The sequence below is a fragment of the Grammomys surdaster genome, unplaced genomic scaffold (genome assembly GCF_004785775.1).
Source record: "Grammomys surdaster isolate TR1022 unplaced genomic scaffold, NIH_TR_1.0 195, whole genome shotgun sequence".
Classification (NCBI taxonomy): domain Eukaryota; kingdom Metazoa; phylum Chordata; class Mammalia; order Rodentia; family Muridae; genus Grammomys; species Grammomys surdaster.
In genome coordinates, this window is record NW_021604640.1 from 630012 (window position 1) to 646464 (window position 16453).

The 16453-nt window shown below is 36.2% G+C and overlaps 1 pseudogene; it reads left to right on the plus strand.

The window, feature by feature from the left end:
- Positions 1-377: 377 nt before the first annotated feature.
- LOC114623256 lies at positions 378-14144 on the plus strand (annotated as a pseudogene).
- Positions 14145-16453: the final 2309 nt, after the last annotated feature.

Here is a 16453-nt window from a genome sequence, read left to right on the forward strand (position 1 = left end):
ACCAATAATGGGGAATGTAAAGGACACTTACATGCTCAAAACTGGATTTGTGTTTAGAAAATACCTAGAAAACCATAAGGTGTGACTCATGAATGATATTTAGACTCCCTAAAAACATAAAATGTAAGGCTGAGTTGAAAATTGTTTGGATTCAATTTGAAAAAGTGAATCCCAGACAAGTTTAAAGATTTGAAAAAGCTTTTTTATTCTATTTCTTTCTTCTCTCCTCTGCAAATTTAACTTGGATCTGACAAATTTTTTCCTGTATATCACACTAGAGTTTGTGACCAAGAAAAACTATATCTCACTGGACCTCATCAAAATTCAATGTATACCAATATTCAACTACAAAAAAGATAAATAACACAGTTGAAAAAATGGAAAAGGGCATGGATATTTCACCCATGAAGACAGGTATGTAGCTAAAAAAAAAAATCCATGCAAGGTTGTTGTCAAACAAACCATATCCTTGTGGGAAATATTTTCTCAGTTTCTTAAACAGTATTTTGACATTTCCTCAAACAGTTTTAGTAACAGAGTCATGCCATATGAGAGACAATTGAATACATGTTTACACAAAAGTTGTTCTATAAATTTTAATGTTATTCATAATAGCCAAAATTGTGAATAACTCAAACATCCTCCAGTTGCTGATGAACAGGGAAACAAACATGATAGATCCATACAACAGAATAGAATAAAATGTTGATATATCCAATTGCATGGATGATCTTTGAAAGCATTTTTGTAAATGAGAGATATATTATTGCTTTCATTCGATATGCACACAATATACAAATTCATAGAGACAGTACGTAGATAAATTGTGGTGAGAATTTCAAATGAAAGTGAGTGCTTAATGAGTACAGGGTTTCTTTTAGATAAAGAACATATTCTTGATTTAGATACTGATGATGTTTGTACATAATTTTAAAATATACTATGAACAATTGCATTGCATAGTTTAAACTCATTAACATGATATACTTTATGCTATATAAATTGATGTATTTTATAATTTTCAGAATTAGAGAAACAAAACCCAACAGGTAGATGACCTCTTTAAGGAAAAAATAAAAATAAATGACAAAAGTTAATAAAACTGCCAAATGAATATTAGAAACTCATTGCTGTCTTAGTTAAGGTTTCTGTTGCTATAATAAGACATCATAAAGGTTTCATTTTATCTTATAATTCTCAGGTCACATTCTATTACCCAGAGTTATGGGGCCAGAATTCCAACAAAGTAAAGGTAAAAGGAGGCAAGAGTTGATGTATAGACCACGAAGAGGTTCTGCCTACTAGCTTGGTCTCCATGGCTTACTTATAGAACTCAGAACCATCAGCCCACGGATAGCACCACCCACAGTGAGCTGGGCCCTTCCGTATCAACCACTAATTACAAAACCATCCTACAGACTTGCCCACAGGTAAATTACATGGAGGCATTTTCTTCTGTGAGGGCTTGTCTTTTAAAATGATTCTAATTTATGGCATAAAGCTAGCCAGGACAACTGCCTTCTGGTATTTTTATCACCATCAAGAATACATATGGTAACAAATGCTGACAGATGCAGTAAAAGAGGAACTCTTATACAGTGTTGATCAGAGTGTAAAATAGTACAGCCACTTAGGAAATCTGTTTGGAGATTTCTCAAAAACTGTAGAAATAGAACTGGCATATGGGCCAGCCTTACTCTTTCTCTGCATACTGTTTGTTTTTTGAAATACTCAAGGTTTTTTTTTTCCTTATAAACCTTTTGTCAATGAAGTGTTTGAATCAATGCAAACAAACAAACAAACAAACAAACAAAAAATTCTCCCTCCCAAAAAAACAGTATACAAGAGTCCTCGTTGAGATGGCCATCTCTTTCTAGCTTTAGTGTTCTAAATTCTTAAATGGGTTGCTAAAATTAATTGGGCATTTTTTTCCTACCTTGAACTCTGTTACTTCCCACCCATAGGATTTGGCTTCATCTGGTGTTGTGTAACAGTTTCCTCCCAGATTCATTCAATCCTACAAAGAAGCTGAAGACAGAGATTAAATAACTCAAAATAACTTCAGGGAGTCACTGTGGAGATTCACTAGGCCCCTTCCTCAACAAGGCTATATAAAGAATAAAGACTGCGAAGATTCACTCCTAGACAAGACAAGTAACAAAGAAGACCATGAAACTAGATCAGCGACCTGGAAAAAGCAGAAATCAGCTGAGCTGCCTGGAAGGAGAAGGAAAAAAGATTCCCAGACAAGACAAGCCACAAGGAAGACTCTGATACCTTACTAGCTACACTGAAGTGGTTTAAACCATCCAAATCCCTGGAAAAAGGGTACTCTCCAACCTGTTGAGCTGCCTGAAGGCTGTGCAGTGTGCCTCAAGTTCACAGCATTTATGAGCTACCATTCATACTATGGTGTCCTTCAGTGATGCAGCTGTCTTTGAGTCATTTCAAGTAACCCTCATTCATATTTCTTTAAGTATGCCTAATAAAACCAATGGTTCGCCAAGTCATATTTTGGTGATATCCATACTTCAGTATGCCATGGACTCCCTAACTGGTGTTAACAGACATGGGCCTTGTCTCTCCAGGAAGAGTCTTTCTGAACAATATCTGGGTAGTTACATGTTTTTTACTTCTGTATTTTTAACTCGATTGCTTACTACATTTGAATTTAAAGTTCAGATTTAGGATTTAAATTGAGTAAAGCCTTTTGTTAAATCAAAGTAGTGAACAACAAAACTTGATTGTGATGCTCTCAAAGCCAGTAGACTATTGAACCTGCTTTGACTTTGAGATCAATGTATATTCACTCTTAAATCAAAGGATTATGGTCCTGCACACCACAACCCCCCAGATGATCTAGATTATCTTTTGGTTCTCTACATTTAGATCGAGGTCTAGCAGCTCTTGAGTAATGAAAGATGTCTTTTTTTCCCCTGAATTTTTATATAACTTCCTTGGGAAGATTTTGTTGGCTCAGAAAGGTAATTTTTGGTCCTCAGCTCAGCACCACTAGAAGACAAGAGAAGGAAATCTGCCATGATGGGAGAAGGAGAAGAAAGATGACATGCCTGAGAAGCTGAGGGACAGAGAGCATAGCTACCATGTAAGAGCTAGGGAAGCATGGCCCCAAGAGGGTCTCCTGACTGGGTCTAGGGTATCAAAGGTAGAATATAGATTTTAGTAAGTAATAACATGGGAATATCAGATGGAGGTAGATTAGCCATGTGAAGGTTAAGATGTGGCTCATTTAAGGCTGTGTGTGTGTCTTTTATTTGAGGACCCAGAACATTGGGGTAGATAGCAAAAAATGTGCAACCTCTACCTGGATTGATTTGAGTAGATTTTAATTGGGTACTACTATAAGGACTACATTCATTAAGTTAAAAAATGACCTTGATTCAGAATACACTATCACTATTTATGAGCTGTTTTAGTTTGGGCAGAATAATTTAATCATTCTTATTTTAATTTTCTCATCTAATATTATTTGTATTTCTTTTCATTTTTTAGAGTTATAGCTTTTAGATTGCATGTGGTATTTTTTTCACTAACAATGAGGGCAATGCAAATCAACACCGAAAGTGATATTTAATCTCATACTTGTTAAGATGTCTATTTTTTTTCAATCAAAGACATGTACTTGGATTGTGGTATCAGGTATGCACTTCCTCCAGCTGTTGGCCCCATGTTCCAGGTACCAGCTGTGGTGTGCATGTTGGGATCCAGCTGTGGTTCTGTGTCCTCCCTGTCAAATGCAGCTGCACACTGTGATGGGAATGGGTAAGGTCTGGAGATGAATAGGGAGTGGTAGGAGAAAAAGCCTTCTTCCAGTATCTTTGTGTTACAGCTCTTTTAGATGAAGGCCTTCTCTGACAATCTTCAGTGAAACAGCTCTCTAAAATAATCTTAGTTTGTGCAGATATCTTTATTTGGTTTGGGCTTGTAAGCATACACTTTTTTTTTTCTGGGATGGAAAAGGAATATATATGAACTTTGTAGAGTAGAAAGGAGTTTTAAGAGAGAATGAAATTATTGGCTGGAGTTTAAAGTGCTGGGAATGCCTCATTTATATGGAGAGGCATTCCAGGAATTCCAGGTACTTATTGGGCAGGTTCTTATGGAGGTGGATGGGAGTTGATCTACTCCATCTTCCCCAGGTTTGGGGTGTCAGGCTCCCCAGACTATTTAAGAGAAGGGAAAGCCCTGCTGGTAAAGGGAGTCCTCCATTTTGCAAGGAGTTCAGAGGAGCTATGTGGTCATGGTAGACTGTGACCTTAATTACCAGGGTTTCCCCAAATGCATGTATACAAATTAGAACCCTAATGATTTCTGTTTCCTAACAGATATTGGCAAAACTACTGGTGTGGACAATCTTCTATGGGCCTACAGAGGTTAGAAAATGGGCACTCTATAAAATTTCTATGACTTCTATTTATGTGACACTTTATTTGAATTATATTCATAGTATCAGTATTAGTAACATTACAAGAATACTTCAAAATTATTTTGTTTTGATATCTAGTTTATTAAGTTCCTTATATATTCTTGACACTAGTGGATTGTCATGTGAAGCTGGTAAACAGTTATTCTGTTGCACCTGCTTTGTCTAAATTCTGTGTCCTTTGTCTTACAAGATTTTCAGTTCCACAAGGTACCATTTATTAAGTGTTGACACTAGTGTCTCTGCTATATATCAGTGTTCTGGTCAGAAATTCGTTGCTTATTCAAATGAAGTCAAAGTTATCCCTCATTTTATCTTCTATCAGGTTTAGTATATCTTTTTTTAAATAGATTTCTTTCACTCATTGCAAGTTGAGTTTTGTGCAAGGCAGTGAATGTTGAATTATTTGCACTTTTCTCCATGAAGAAATTCAGTTTTACCATCACCAATTTTTCAGTATATATTTCTGTACTCTTTATCAAAAACCAGGTATCCATATGCGTTTGCATTTTTTCATTAATGTATTTAGTTATTTACTCTATATCCTGATCACAGCCCCTTCCCTTCTTTCCTCCCAGTCCTATCATCATATTCCTCTCCCACTCCCTTTTCCCCTCTCCTTTTCCTAAGAGAAGTAGCCTACCCCCACCCCCATGGGTACCAACCCTTCCAGGGACATCATGTCACAGGAGGAGGAGGACTAAATGTATCTTCTTCTACCAAGGCAAGCCAAAGCATACCAGCTAGAGGAAAGGGATACAAAGTCTGGGTTACCTCATTCAGGATATTTTCCAGTTCCATGCACTTGCCTGCAAATTTCATGATGGCCTAGTTTTTAATAACTGGATAATATTTCATTTTGTAAACATACCACATTTTCTTTACCCATTCTTCAGTTGAGACATATCTAAGTTGTTTCCAGTTTCTGACTATTATGAATAATGCAGCTATGAGCATAGATGAGTACGTGGCCTTGTGGTATGGTGGAACATCTTTAGGTATATGATCAGGAGTGGTATTGCTGGGTCTTGAGGTAGAACTATTCCCAATTTTCTGAGAAACTTCTAAATTGATTTCCAAAGTGGTTATACAAGCTTGCACCCCCACCAGCAATGGAGGAGTGTTCTTCTTGTTCCACATCTTTCCAAGCACAAGCCCTCTGTAGGTGTATGGGTTTATTTCTGGGTCTTTGAGTCAAATCCATTAAACAGCCTTTCTGGTTCTGTACAAATATCATTAATTTGATAATGATCTTTCTGTATTTATTTTTATTTTATGGATTATTTAGAGGATTATATGTATTAGTTCTTTTTTCAAAGTCTGGTAGAACTTTGCACAAAAACCACTTGGCCCTGGGGTTTGTTTGTTGTTGCTTGATTTGGTTTTTTGGTTTTGCTTTGACTGGGAGACTTCTAATGACTGCTTTTATTTCCATAGGGGTTATAGGATTATTTAAATTGTTTATATAATCTTGATTTAACTTTGGTAAGTGGTATCTATTAAGAAATCTTTCATTTCATTTAGGTTTTCCATTTTGTGGAGTACAGGATTTTGAAGTACTACCTAATGGTTATTTGGATGTCCTTAGTGTCTGTAGTTATGTTCCCTTTATTTCTGATCTTGTTAATTTGAGTATTCTCTCTCTGCCTTTTAGTTACTTTGGCTAAAGGTTTGTCTATTCTGATGATTTTCTCAAAGAACCAGCTCTTCATTTCATTGATTCTTTGTATTGTTCTCTTTGTTTCTAATTTATTGATTTCAGTCTTAAATTTGATTATTTCCTGCTGTCTACTCCTGTTGAGTATGTTTGCTTCTTTTTATTCTAGAGCTTTCAGGTGTGCTTTTAAGTTGCTAGTGATGAGATCTCTCCAAATTGTTTTATGCAGGCACCTAATGCTATGAACTTTCCTCTTGGCAGTGCTTTTTGTGTGTGTGTGTTCCATAAATTTGAGTATGTTTTGCCTTCATTTTCAGTGTATTCTAGAAAGTTTTCATTTTATTTATGTCTTCCCTGACTCATTAGTAATTGAGTAGAGAGTTATTCAGTTTCCATGAGTTTGTAGGTTTTCTGTTGTTGTTGAAGACCAGCTTTAAACCATGGTGGTTTAATAAGATACAAGAGGTTATCTCAATTTTCTTCTCTCTGTTGAGGCTTGATTTGTGACTGACTATATGGTCAATCTTAGAGAAGGTTCCATGAGGTGCTGAGTAGATGGTATTTTCTTTTGTGTCTTGGAGAAATGTTTTGTTCATATCTGTTAAGTCCATTTGATTCATTATATCTGTTAGTTTCACTATCTCTCTGTTTCATTTTTGTCGGGATGACCTATCAGTTGGTGATAATAGGGTGTTTAGTCTCTCACTATTAATGTGGGGGCATTCCATGTACAATTTAAGCTTTAGCAATGTTTCTTTTACAAATGTGGGTGCCCTTTAGGGCGTAGATGTTCAGAATTAAAATATTAACTTGGTAGATTTTTCTTTTTATGAGTCTGAAATACTCTTTTTTGTTATCTTTTGATTAATTTTGGTTAAAAGACTATTTTATAAGATATTAGAATGGCTATTCCAGCTTGATTTTTGGGTTAATTTTCTTGGTTTCTTGAGTTTTCCAGCCCTTTACTTTGAGGTAATATCTATCTGTTGCTGACATGTGTTTCCTATATGTAGATCATGTTTTCACATCCATTCCATTATCCTGTGTCTTTTTATTGTGTAATTGAGCCCATTGATGTTAAGAGATGTAAATGAGTAATTTTTGTTAATTCCTGTTATTTTGATGTTATTAGCGGTTGTCTCTCTCTCTCTCTCTCTCTCTCTGTGTGTGTGTGTGTGTGTGTGTTCGTGTGCGCGTGTGCGCTTCACTTCTTTTTATTTGGCAGATGTGGAGTTATTTGTTTTTTGTATTTTCTTGGGTATACTTAACATCCATGGGTTGGAATTTTCCTTCTAGTATCTTCTGTAGGGCTGGAGTTGTGGATAGATGTTGTTTAAATTTGGCTTTGTCATGGAAAATCTTGTTTTCTCCAGCTCTAATTTTTTTTTTCTGGGTATAGTAAGCTATGCTGATATCTGTGGTCTTTTGGAGTCTAGAAACCATCTGGCTAGGCTCTTCTTTCTTTTAGAGTCACTGTTTAGAAGTCTAGTGTAATTCTGGTATGTTACTTGTATTTTCCCCCTTGCAGTTTTCAATATTCTTTCTTTGTTCTGTACATTTAGTATTTGATTATTTTGTGGTAGGAGAATTTTCTTTTCTGGTCTTTTCTATTTGGTGTTCTGTAAGCTTCTTATATGTTTATAGGCATTCTTCAGGTTGGGGAAATTTTCTTCTATGATTTTACTGAAGGTATTTTCTGGGCCTTGGAATTAGGAATCTTCCTCTATTCCTATTATTCTTTGGTTTGGTCTTTTCATCATGTCCCATATTTCTTGGATACTTTGTGTCAGGAACTTTTAGATTTAACATTTTTTTTGACTGATGTATTGATTTCTTCTATTGTATCTACTATGCCTGAGGTTCTCTCTTCCATCTCCTGTACTCTGTTGTTGATGCTTGAGTCTGTAGTTCCTCTTCTCTTCCATAAGTTTTACATCTCCAGGATTGCCTTGGTTTGTGTTTTCTTTACTGCTTTTATTTATTTTTTCATATCTCAAACAGTGTTATTCATTTCCTTCATTTGTTTGATGATTTGTCTTGTATTTCTTTAAGGGATTTATTCTTTTGCTCTTTAATGGTCTCTATTGTCTTTATAAGAGTAGATTTAAAGACATTTTCTTGCATCCAATGTGTTAGGATATCCAGGGCCTGCTGTAGTAGGATAACTACAGGTGGTCAATATTGCCCTGGGTCTTGTTGATTGTATTCTTATGCTGGCCTATCGCCATTGCTTTTCCTTGGTGTTGGCTGACAGGCCTCTTCTGGGAGGCAAGCAGAGCAGTGGGCCTGATAATGGAGTTCAAGGAACAGCATGCTGTTCATCTCTGCTGGCTGTGCCCCAGGTGGATCTGGATGTTCCTGGGGTCGCTTAGGCCTCCTCCAGAAGTCAGGCAGAGTCTTGGGTCAAATGATGGAGATCAGGGTACATTGTGCAGCTAAGCTCTGCTCTCGAATTTATTTTGTGACAATTACTGCAGACTAGTTAATATCTAAACCAGTAATATTTCGTCTCCTTCCTGTGAGTTTTAATTTTCCATTTTCACAATGAAAAAAAAAAACAGTTCTAATATCTGTTTTTCAGGATAAATTTATTGTACTTTAATTTTTACCACCAACATCTTCAACTACTTTGAACCTATTTCTATTTTCAGAAACCTTATGCTATTGTAATTCTTAGACAAGGGATTTTGGAGTTGACCCTAACCTCCTCATATAATGATCAGAGATTCTCAATATCTTTTGTGAACACATTGGAAAGCTAGGTGACAATTTACCACTTCTTGTCACTTCTGAATCTTTGTAAAAAAGGCATATTCACATTGTGTGAAGCACTCTTAGACAGTATAAGGGAGATATAGAGATTGCCTGAATCGCATGGAGTTTTTGTACAACTAAGCTGAAACCTACATTCATAACAAAAGGGGAAAATTTAAAGTAAGAATAGAATCCAACCTTGAAATTTTTACCCTAAACTCCTTTAGAGTGAAAGTGTAAATAATCACATCTAGATTTTTGGAATGTGATGTTTAATTGGAACTTAATAAATGAAGAAAATAATAAATGTATTAAAGAAACAATATATAAAAACAGGTATCACACATAATACATAAAAACTATACACTCTTCTATGGGATATTTCTATTTTCTATTGTAATATATTTTAGAGGGAGGTCAGCAAACTTTGTCTGTAAAGGGCCAGTTGGAAATTATTTCAGACTTTCCTATGCATATATGATTTCTTCTATTTTCATTGTGGGCTCATAGCAAATATATAGCATACAAAAAATGGCCATAGTTACATTTTAATTTTATTTATGGACAATAAAATAACAATTTCATACAGTTTTCATATGTCACAGGATGCTGTTCCTCTTTTGATAAATATTTTTGACTCTGTAAAAATGAAAAGCATAGACTGGAAGATGGTTCATGGGTACAGCACTTCCTGTGGAACCATGTAGATCTGCGTTCAGTTTCCTAGCATCTATATGAAAGGCTGGGTGTGGTGGTGTCAGCTTGGGACCCCAGCTCTTGGGAAGTTGGGATGGGAATATCCACAGGATTTTCTGGCCAGACAGGTTCATTTAAATGTCAAGTTCCAGGTTCAATGAGAAACTATCTTAAAAAAAAAATGATGGAGAGCAAAAGAGGAAGATATAAAACGTTGAACATGTAGCCTCCACAGTCACAAACATGAGTACACACGTGTATTCACCACACACAAATATGCATATACAAACACACACACACACACACACACACACACACACACAAACATAAAAACATTGTTAATTCATACATTGTTCAAAACACATGGCAGACTAAATTAAGCTTACAGGTTCGAGTCAGTTCTTGTAGCAGGAAATAGAAAAAAAAGGCACTATCCCATGGTAACTCTTGTTGCTTTCCATCCCCCACCCCCCACCCCGTGGTCTTGCCACCTCCATGGCTAGCCCCATGAAGAGACCACCCATCTCGAGGTTCTCTGATCCAGAGCTCCGAAATCTCTCCACCCGACTAGCTAAGTTCCCATGGCTGGTTGCTACCACGCCAGCCCCATACTTCCAAATTCCCATGGCCTTTTGAGGTGGACTCCCTGCAAACCCACGGTTGCCACTATACCTTTCTCCCTGGAACCTAGTTGAGTCACTGTGTGAAGGACATCACAAAACTTAGTTCAGAATCAACACGTAACTAGTAGCTGGGCACAGCAACTAGTATCCTAATTTGTAAACTATATTGAATTTAACTCCTCTGGTGGCGAATCCTGGTGGATCTGCCATCTAATCGAGGGGCGTCTGGTTAGCTACATATTGTTCTCTAACCTTTCCCTGTCCAAAAGCAAGTATCTGGCTCCTGCCTCCCACTTCCTCTCTCTGACCTGAAAATCCTGCCTACTCCTCACCCAGTGATTGGTTCCTAGAAATCTTTATTCATTAGGGAATGGTCACCTGAGTATGTGATTCACTACTCATCCCTGGAAGCTCCTTTGGGGAAGCAGAATTAACATCAAAATACAATCAGCACCAGGGCTATCCACATCAAGTTCTGACCAATATTTTAGAAATTAAAGATTTATGGGATAAACAAAAAATATTCTACATTCATAAAAAACTGATACTTAGGACTATCTATTTTAAAACAAGTACTACAAGTCTGAACTGCTAAAATTGTCACTAGGTGGCTCTGTATTCTTCATGTTACCTTCCTTGTAACTAAGCTTTATTCAGAAGCTGCCATTGCAATGTGTTCAGCACTAGGTGGCACCAATTACTGACAGCATCTGTTTGCATCTTCTTGTTTTGGAATTTAGATTCCTAAAGATATTTGTGATTCCCAATTTTTTCTGTGTAATGTGGAATGCATGATTAGGTTCTATTCTTATTATAAGACTGAATAATTGCCTTTATGACAGTGTAATTACTCACCGTAACTGTAGAAACTAAAGAAAATTAACCTGTTTTATTAGTAGGTTTCTGTTTCTACTCCTTAAATGCTTAGTAAAATAGGTACATACCAGATGATAATTCAGAATGGACATTGACTTTATTGCATATATATTCTGAATATATTACCATTGAGATAGAATCACCTTTTGTACTGACTTGTTAGCCTTTGGAATACAAAGTTGTAAGTAAACACTTGGAGTAGTTTTTGATTTTCAGGCTGACATCATCACACTCAACTGTTTACATTGGTGCTGGGGATTGGAACACAGGTTCTCATGCTTGCACAGCAATTTTTAAAATTAGAAGTTATTGTCAATAGCTTACATGATAGGAAACTAACTTTCAAATTTTACAAGTTATATAATAGTGCCTGTGTAATATGTAGACAAATTACTAGCAACTTTAAAAGTAAAATGTTTGAAGGATAGTGATAGTTAGCTTTGGGGTTTGCTAACTTTACCTTCTTTATTACCACTATAATTTAAATTGCCCTCCAGTTGAAGAAGAATAAGTGAGGTAATCCACTCCTATTGTTTTATTTTTATTGGCAAATCAATACTATAATTTCATTTCAAAATACTGTTGTATAAATACCCATGAGGCTAGTTCTGTTTTTTAACTTAAATGTTTCTGTATATAAGAAATAAACTGTATTATGCGTTTGCATGAGTATACACAGTTCGATGAGTATTCACAAGAAATGATACTAAAAATAATTCATCAATTATCAGGTTTTAAAATCTAATAAAAATATTTAAATTGTTGGCCAGTCCATTGCATTAGGGTTGGGTAAAACATACTCAGCTATTGTTGTCTCTTCATTCCTTCATATTTCCAAATGAAAACTGATTTTTCTTTTGATCTTGCTTTTATTCATGTGTACATTAAGTCAAGGAGCTCCATAATTATACTGATAGATTCTGAAACTCATAGTATGCTCTTATCAGTGCAAACCAATATCTATTTGCTGTCCCAACCATTTTTCAAAGTAGTAATAATGGTTATATATTAAAATTTTTCCTTTAATTAATTAATTTATTCACTTTGCAACCCTATCACAGCCCCATTTCTCTACCTCCACAGTCCTCTTCTATTCTGAGAAGGGAGAAGCCATGCCCTGGCCCTCGGTACCATGTCACTCTGGCACATAAAGTCACTGCAGGACTTTGCACATCCTCTCCCACTGAAGTTTGACAATGCAGTCCAGTTAGAGGAACAGGATCCACAGACAGACAGCAGAGTAAGGGATACCCCCCACTTCAGTTTGAGGACACACATGATGACCAAACAACACTTCTGTTACATGTGTTGGGGGAGGGATAGGTACAGCTCACGTTGGTTGGTGTTAAAGTCACTATCCCTTCCAGGTCCTTTAATTCCTCCTCCAACTTTTCCATAGACTTCCTGTGAGTCTCTGCATCTGTTTCAGTCAACAGTTGGGTGGAGCTTCTCAGGGGACATCTATGCTAGTATACGAACAATTTAAAAGTACACCTGAATGCTCTAGGTTTGTTTGTATAATAATGTACAGATTTTACATTCCTCCTTTAAGGAATGTCCTTCCTGTTAATGCTGATGAGTCCTTGATAATCAGACAGCATGAATCCAGGAGGCGAAGGTTTGACTAATGTCTCAGCAAAGGATAAATGCTGGAACCTTCAGGACAGCTCTTAAGGTTGTGGAACGAACTCTAAAAATATGGTATATATATATTTATGAATATATATATATATATATTCATAAATATTTCAAGTAGAGCTACCTTAATCATTGAAGAGCAACTACAAATTTTATATGATCTTATAAAAATATTGTTATGATTTTGTCCAGCCTTCTACAGAATGTTAACAAAATTAATTGTCACACTTTTCATGTTGTATTAATCCACAGTCTTGTTCAATAAATACTCTCCTATAGTCACCATGGTTGCTTTGCCTGGGGAGTGCTAATACTGTCAATTTTTTAGCCTTTCAGAAATATAAAAATTCTAAGGTATTTCTCAAAATCAGGTGTTCATTAGCTATCAAAAATTTGCACTATGCCTTATCCAATATTTTCAGTTTCTGAAAAATATGGTTACTCTTTTAATTATTCTTTGATTTAGAAGTAAAATATAGTTTCTCTATTGATGTGCATGATTATGTAATCTTCACCTATATAGATTGTTGGAAATGGTAATGAGAGAATATGTACTGGATATATGTTATGTGCTATGGCAGATTCATTTTTTTTGTTCCAGGCTTTTAGGCAAAATTACTATAGTAAATGAATAGATAGTACAAACTGAGACAGTGAGATATTATAGGACCACTTTGTTAACAAGAAAAGGATCTATTTTATGTACATTTTACTTTAAATAGGAAAGATGTTTTGATATTTCCACTTTATTTTTTTAAAAGTATAATTACGGGACTGAAAAGGGGCGAAACCCAGTGGCCGTGGTGGTGGGGAATGCTGCTGGTTTCATAACCATTGCTCCACTTCTCTGACTCCAAGGGCCACTTGGAGTGGAGGCCCTCTAGGGGCGGGCGGGCCACAGGCGCAGGTACATGTAAAGATTTTTTTGGCAGTTGAGTGTGGCCTCCTCGAATTACATTACTCTGATTTCTTCCTGTTCTGTCTTGGCAAAGGAACATGCCCAAATGAGCAAACTGCTGCAGCGAGCCGCTACTCCAGGAGTGAACGGAATAAATGTCATTTATACTCAGGTACATGCCAGTGGCTTACAGCAGGTTCCTCGGGTGATGCCCACTGGGCCTGGGGCAGGAGGCAAAGCTGTGCTTCCAAGCAAACAAAGCAAAAGGAGCTCACTGATGGATCGAAATAGTGAGAAATACCGCCAACGCAGAGTGGAACAATATGGCTGAGAAAAAGAGTCAGTTAAAAAGCAAGCAGAAAGCTCAAACTACACTGCAAAGGATAAAGCAGCTCAAAGAAGAGAAGGAAGGTTGGAGTCAAAATTAAGTTGCTGACAAAGGAACTAAGTGTACTGAAAGAATTTTTTTTTCTTGAGCATGCACACAACTTCGCAGACAATGTGCAGTCCACCAGCACTGAAACTACTCCAATAAATTCTGATTATACAGGGCAGTAGATCTCCTTCCAGGCTTCACGGCTTTGTGACTTGAACATGAGAGGTGTAACCACTCTGCACCCCTTGGTTCAGTGGCTGAACTCAGTCTTGTTCCATTGGAAGTCATTTTCTAGGTTCAGCTGATTAGTCATGCAATTTATCTGGTCTTAAATGATAATGGATTTTTGAAGCACTAAAAGAAAACTTCAGGTTTATGGTAAATTCCTGGTATTTAATATACTTTATAAATCCTCACTTCCTCAGAAATACTTCTTTTGTAGGAATGGGAAAATGGAAGGTTATATAGAAGGTTCTGGGTTCTAGTGATGCAATACTTTAGATTAAGAAAAGCTGAATTCTCTGTGTTCCTCAATTTGTGATTTTATTCTAAATTGTGTATGGTAAATTCTAGGGCTACAGAAACCAATCATAATAATTTGGCCCCATTTTATAGATATTATAAACCTGTGTTAGCATAGTTGGCATTTTTCCAACATGTACATATTTTTAAAAATGACTTTTCATGAAGTAAAGAATCCCCAGCTTTCACAAATGATGTTCATGTGGAATTTGTGGTTACCAGTGCTAGGACTTTAAAAAGCTGTAGGGAAGCCAGTGCTCAGTGTTTCAAATTAGAACATACAAATGAGTTCCAGCTTTGCTCTTACTTTGTAAGTGAGATTGTTAACACAAGCAAATTGTTCCACATTGAACACAGATGTTAGTTGGTGTTTGGACTTTCTTACTCAAGTGGGAATAATGTTTAGCTTGATAGATTTTCCTGTAAAGTTGGGGGAAACTAGGTTCAGTGAATGAATAAACTTAAGGCTTTGGAAACTGTAGAGTGACTTTTGAAAGTCTTGTTACAGCGGGAACCTTTAGAGTTTGATCTGTCTTGTGGAGAGATCCTGTGGCTTAGAAGTCAAACTGTAGTGTGGATTAGCCATGTCTGTGTCTCCTGGGATGGCTGCCCTTTGACTAGTTCTGGGCATAGAGGAGAGATCAGAATTGCCCTCTGGGTCTGGCCCACTGGGTCACAGGTGACTTTGGAATCTTAGTAAGGATTTTCTCAAAATATGATCAGGTGTTTGAAATCCAGATCATGAGTCCACTCAGTTTTTATTATTCTCAATTTATGGAAGTAGAGACAAATACAGTTTGATAAGAAAGGGATGCAGCCTATTTTATTGTTTCTTAACCTCTCTCACCCCCTTCCAAGGAAACTTATTGCCTGGACAACCCATAGAGCATGTAGAGTGCTCCTGATGCCTTAGAAATAGGAAAGATGCCTGTTTGTCGAACAGGCTGGGGAAGGTTTCACTCCACAGCTAATCAGATCTGCCTCAGGAAAAATACTAACTTGGTCTGTTTGTTCCTGGCATTCAGTTTGTGAGATTTCTCTATCTTTTTTTGTAATACAATTTTATTTCTTTCAATGAATTAAAAAACAACAACTTTGGAACAACAACAAAAGTATAATTACTTCTACTACTTGCATTGAAGAAATGCTTTGAAATATCAGTATATTTTATATTTCTCCATCTTTTCACTTATAATCAGAAAAGTTGGTAAACAAACAAACAAACAAAAACTCCACCGTGCCCACCTTGTTTTTGATGCACTAAGGTTTTGTAGTTGGAATTCTTTCACAACCTAACTGAAGCAGATCAGAATTAAAATGAGGTTAACTGTATCTTTCTCATAGGCTTAATAATTTAGATGCCAAACTATACACTAGAAATAATACTTCCATCTCAGTGACAAAGTAATAAAACCCACATGTTTCTGAAGCAAAATGCTATGAGAGCACAAACAGATCCTCTCTTTGACATTGGCATAAAACTAATATTTTCCAGGTCAATAAAGGGCATAACAACAAAATAATAGTAATTATGAATTCTTTACAAATGTACAGTCTGCTACTGCTATTTTACACTTTCCTTATGCCCAGTGTCTATTGAGTCTAAGTGTGCATTTTTTGACTATGATATTGCAAGGACCATGATGCCAGTACTTAAATAAAATGACCCCTTAAGATCTCAATTTTCTTGTATTAGTATTTATGTAGATTCTAATCCTGTGAAATCAGAAAATCTACTCCCTTATTTTGTTTTTACTTTAAGTAAAGTTTAAAGAATTAGTGTTTTAAAAATGAGTGAGTTTTTATTTTTCCAAGGGCTTATGTCCTAAGAACTTCTTCAGATACACTTTAGGGGAGTGAAAATAACAGATATAAAAAGAATCACACAAGATAATTTAAAAATAGGGCTTTATATATCGAGGAGGGGAATAAAAATATTTTAAAAGTTGTAAAATAAAAATAATCATGC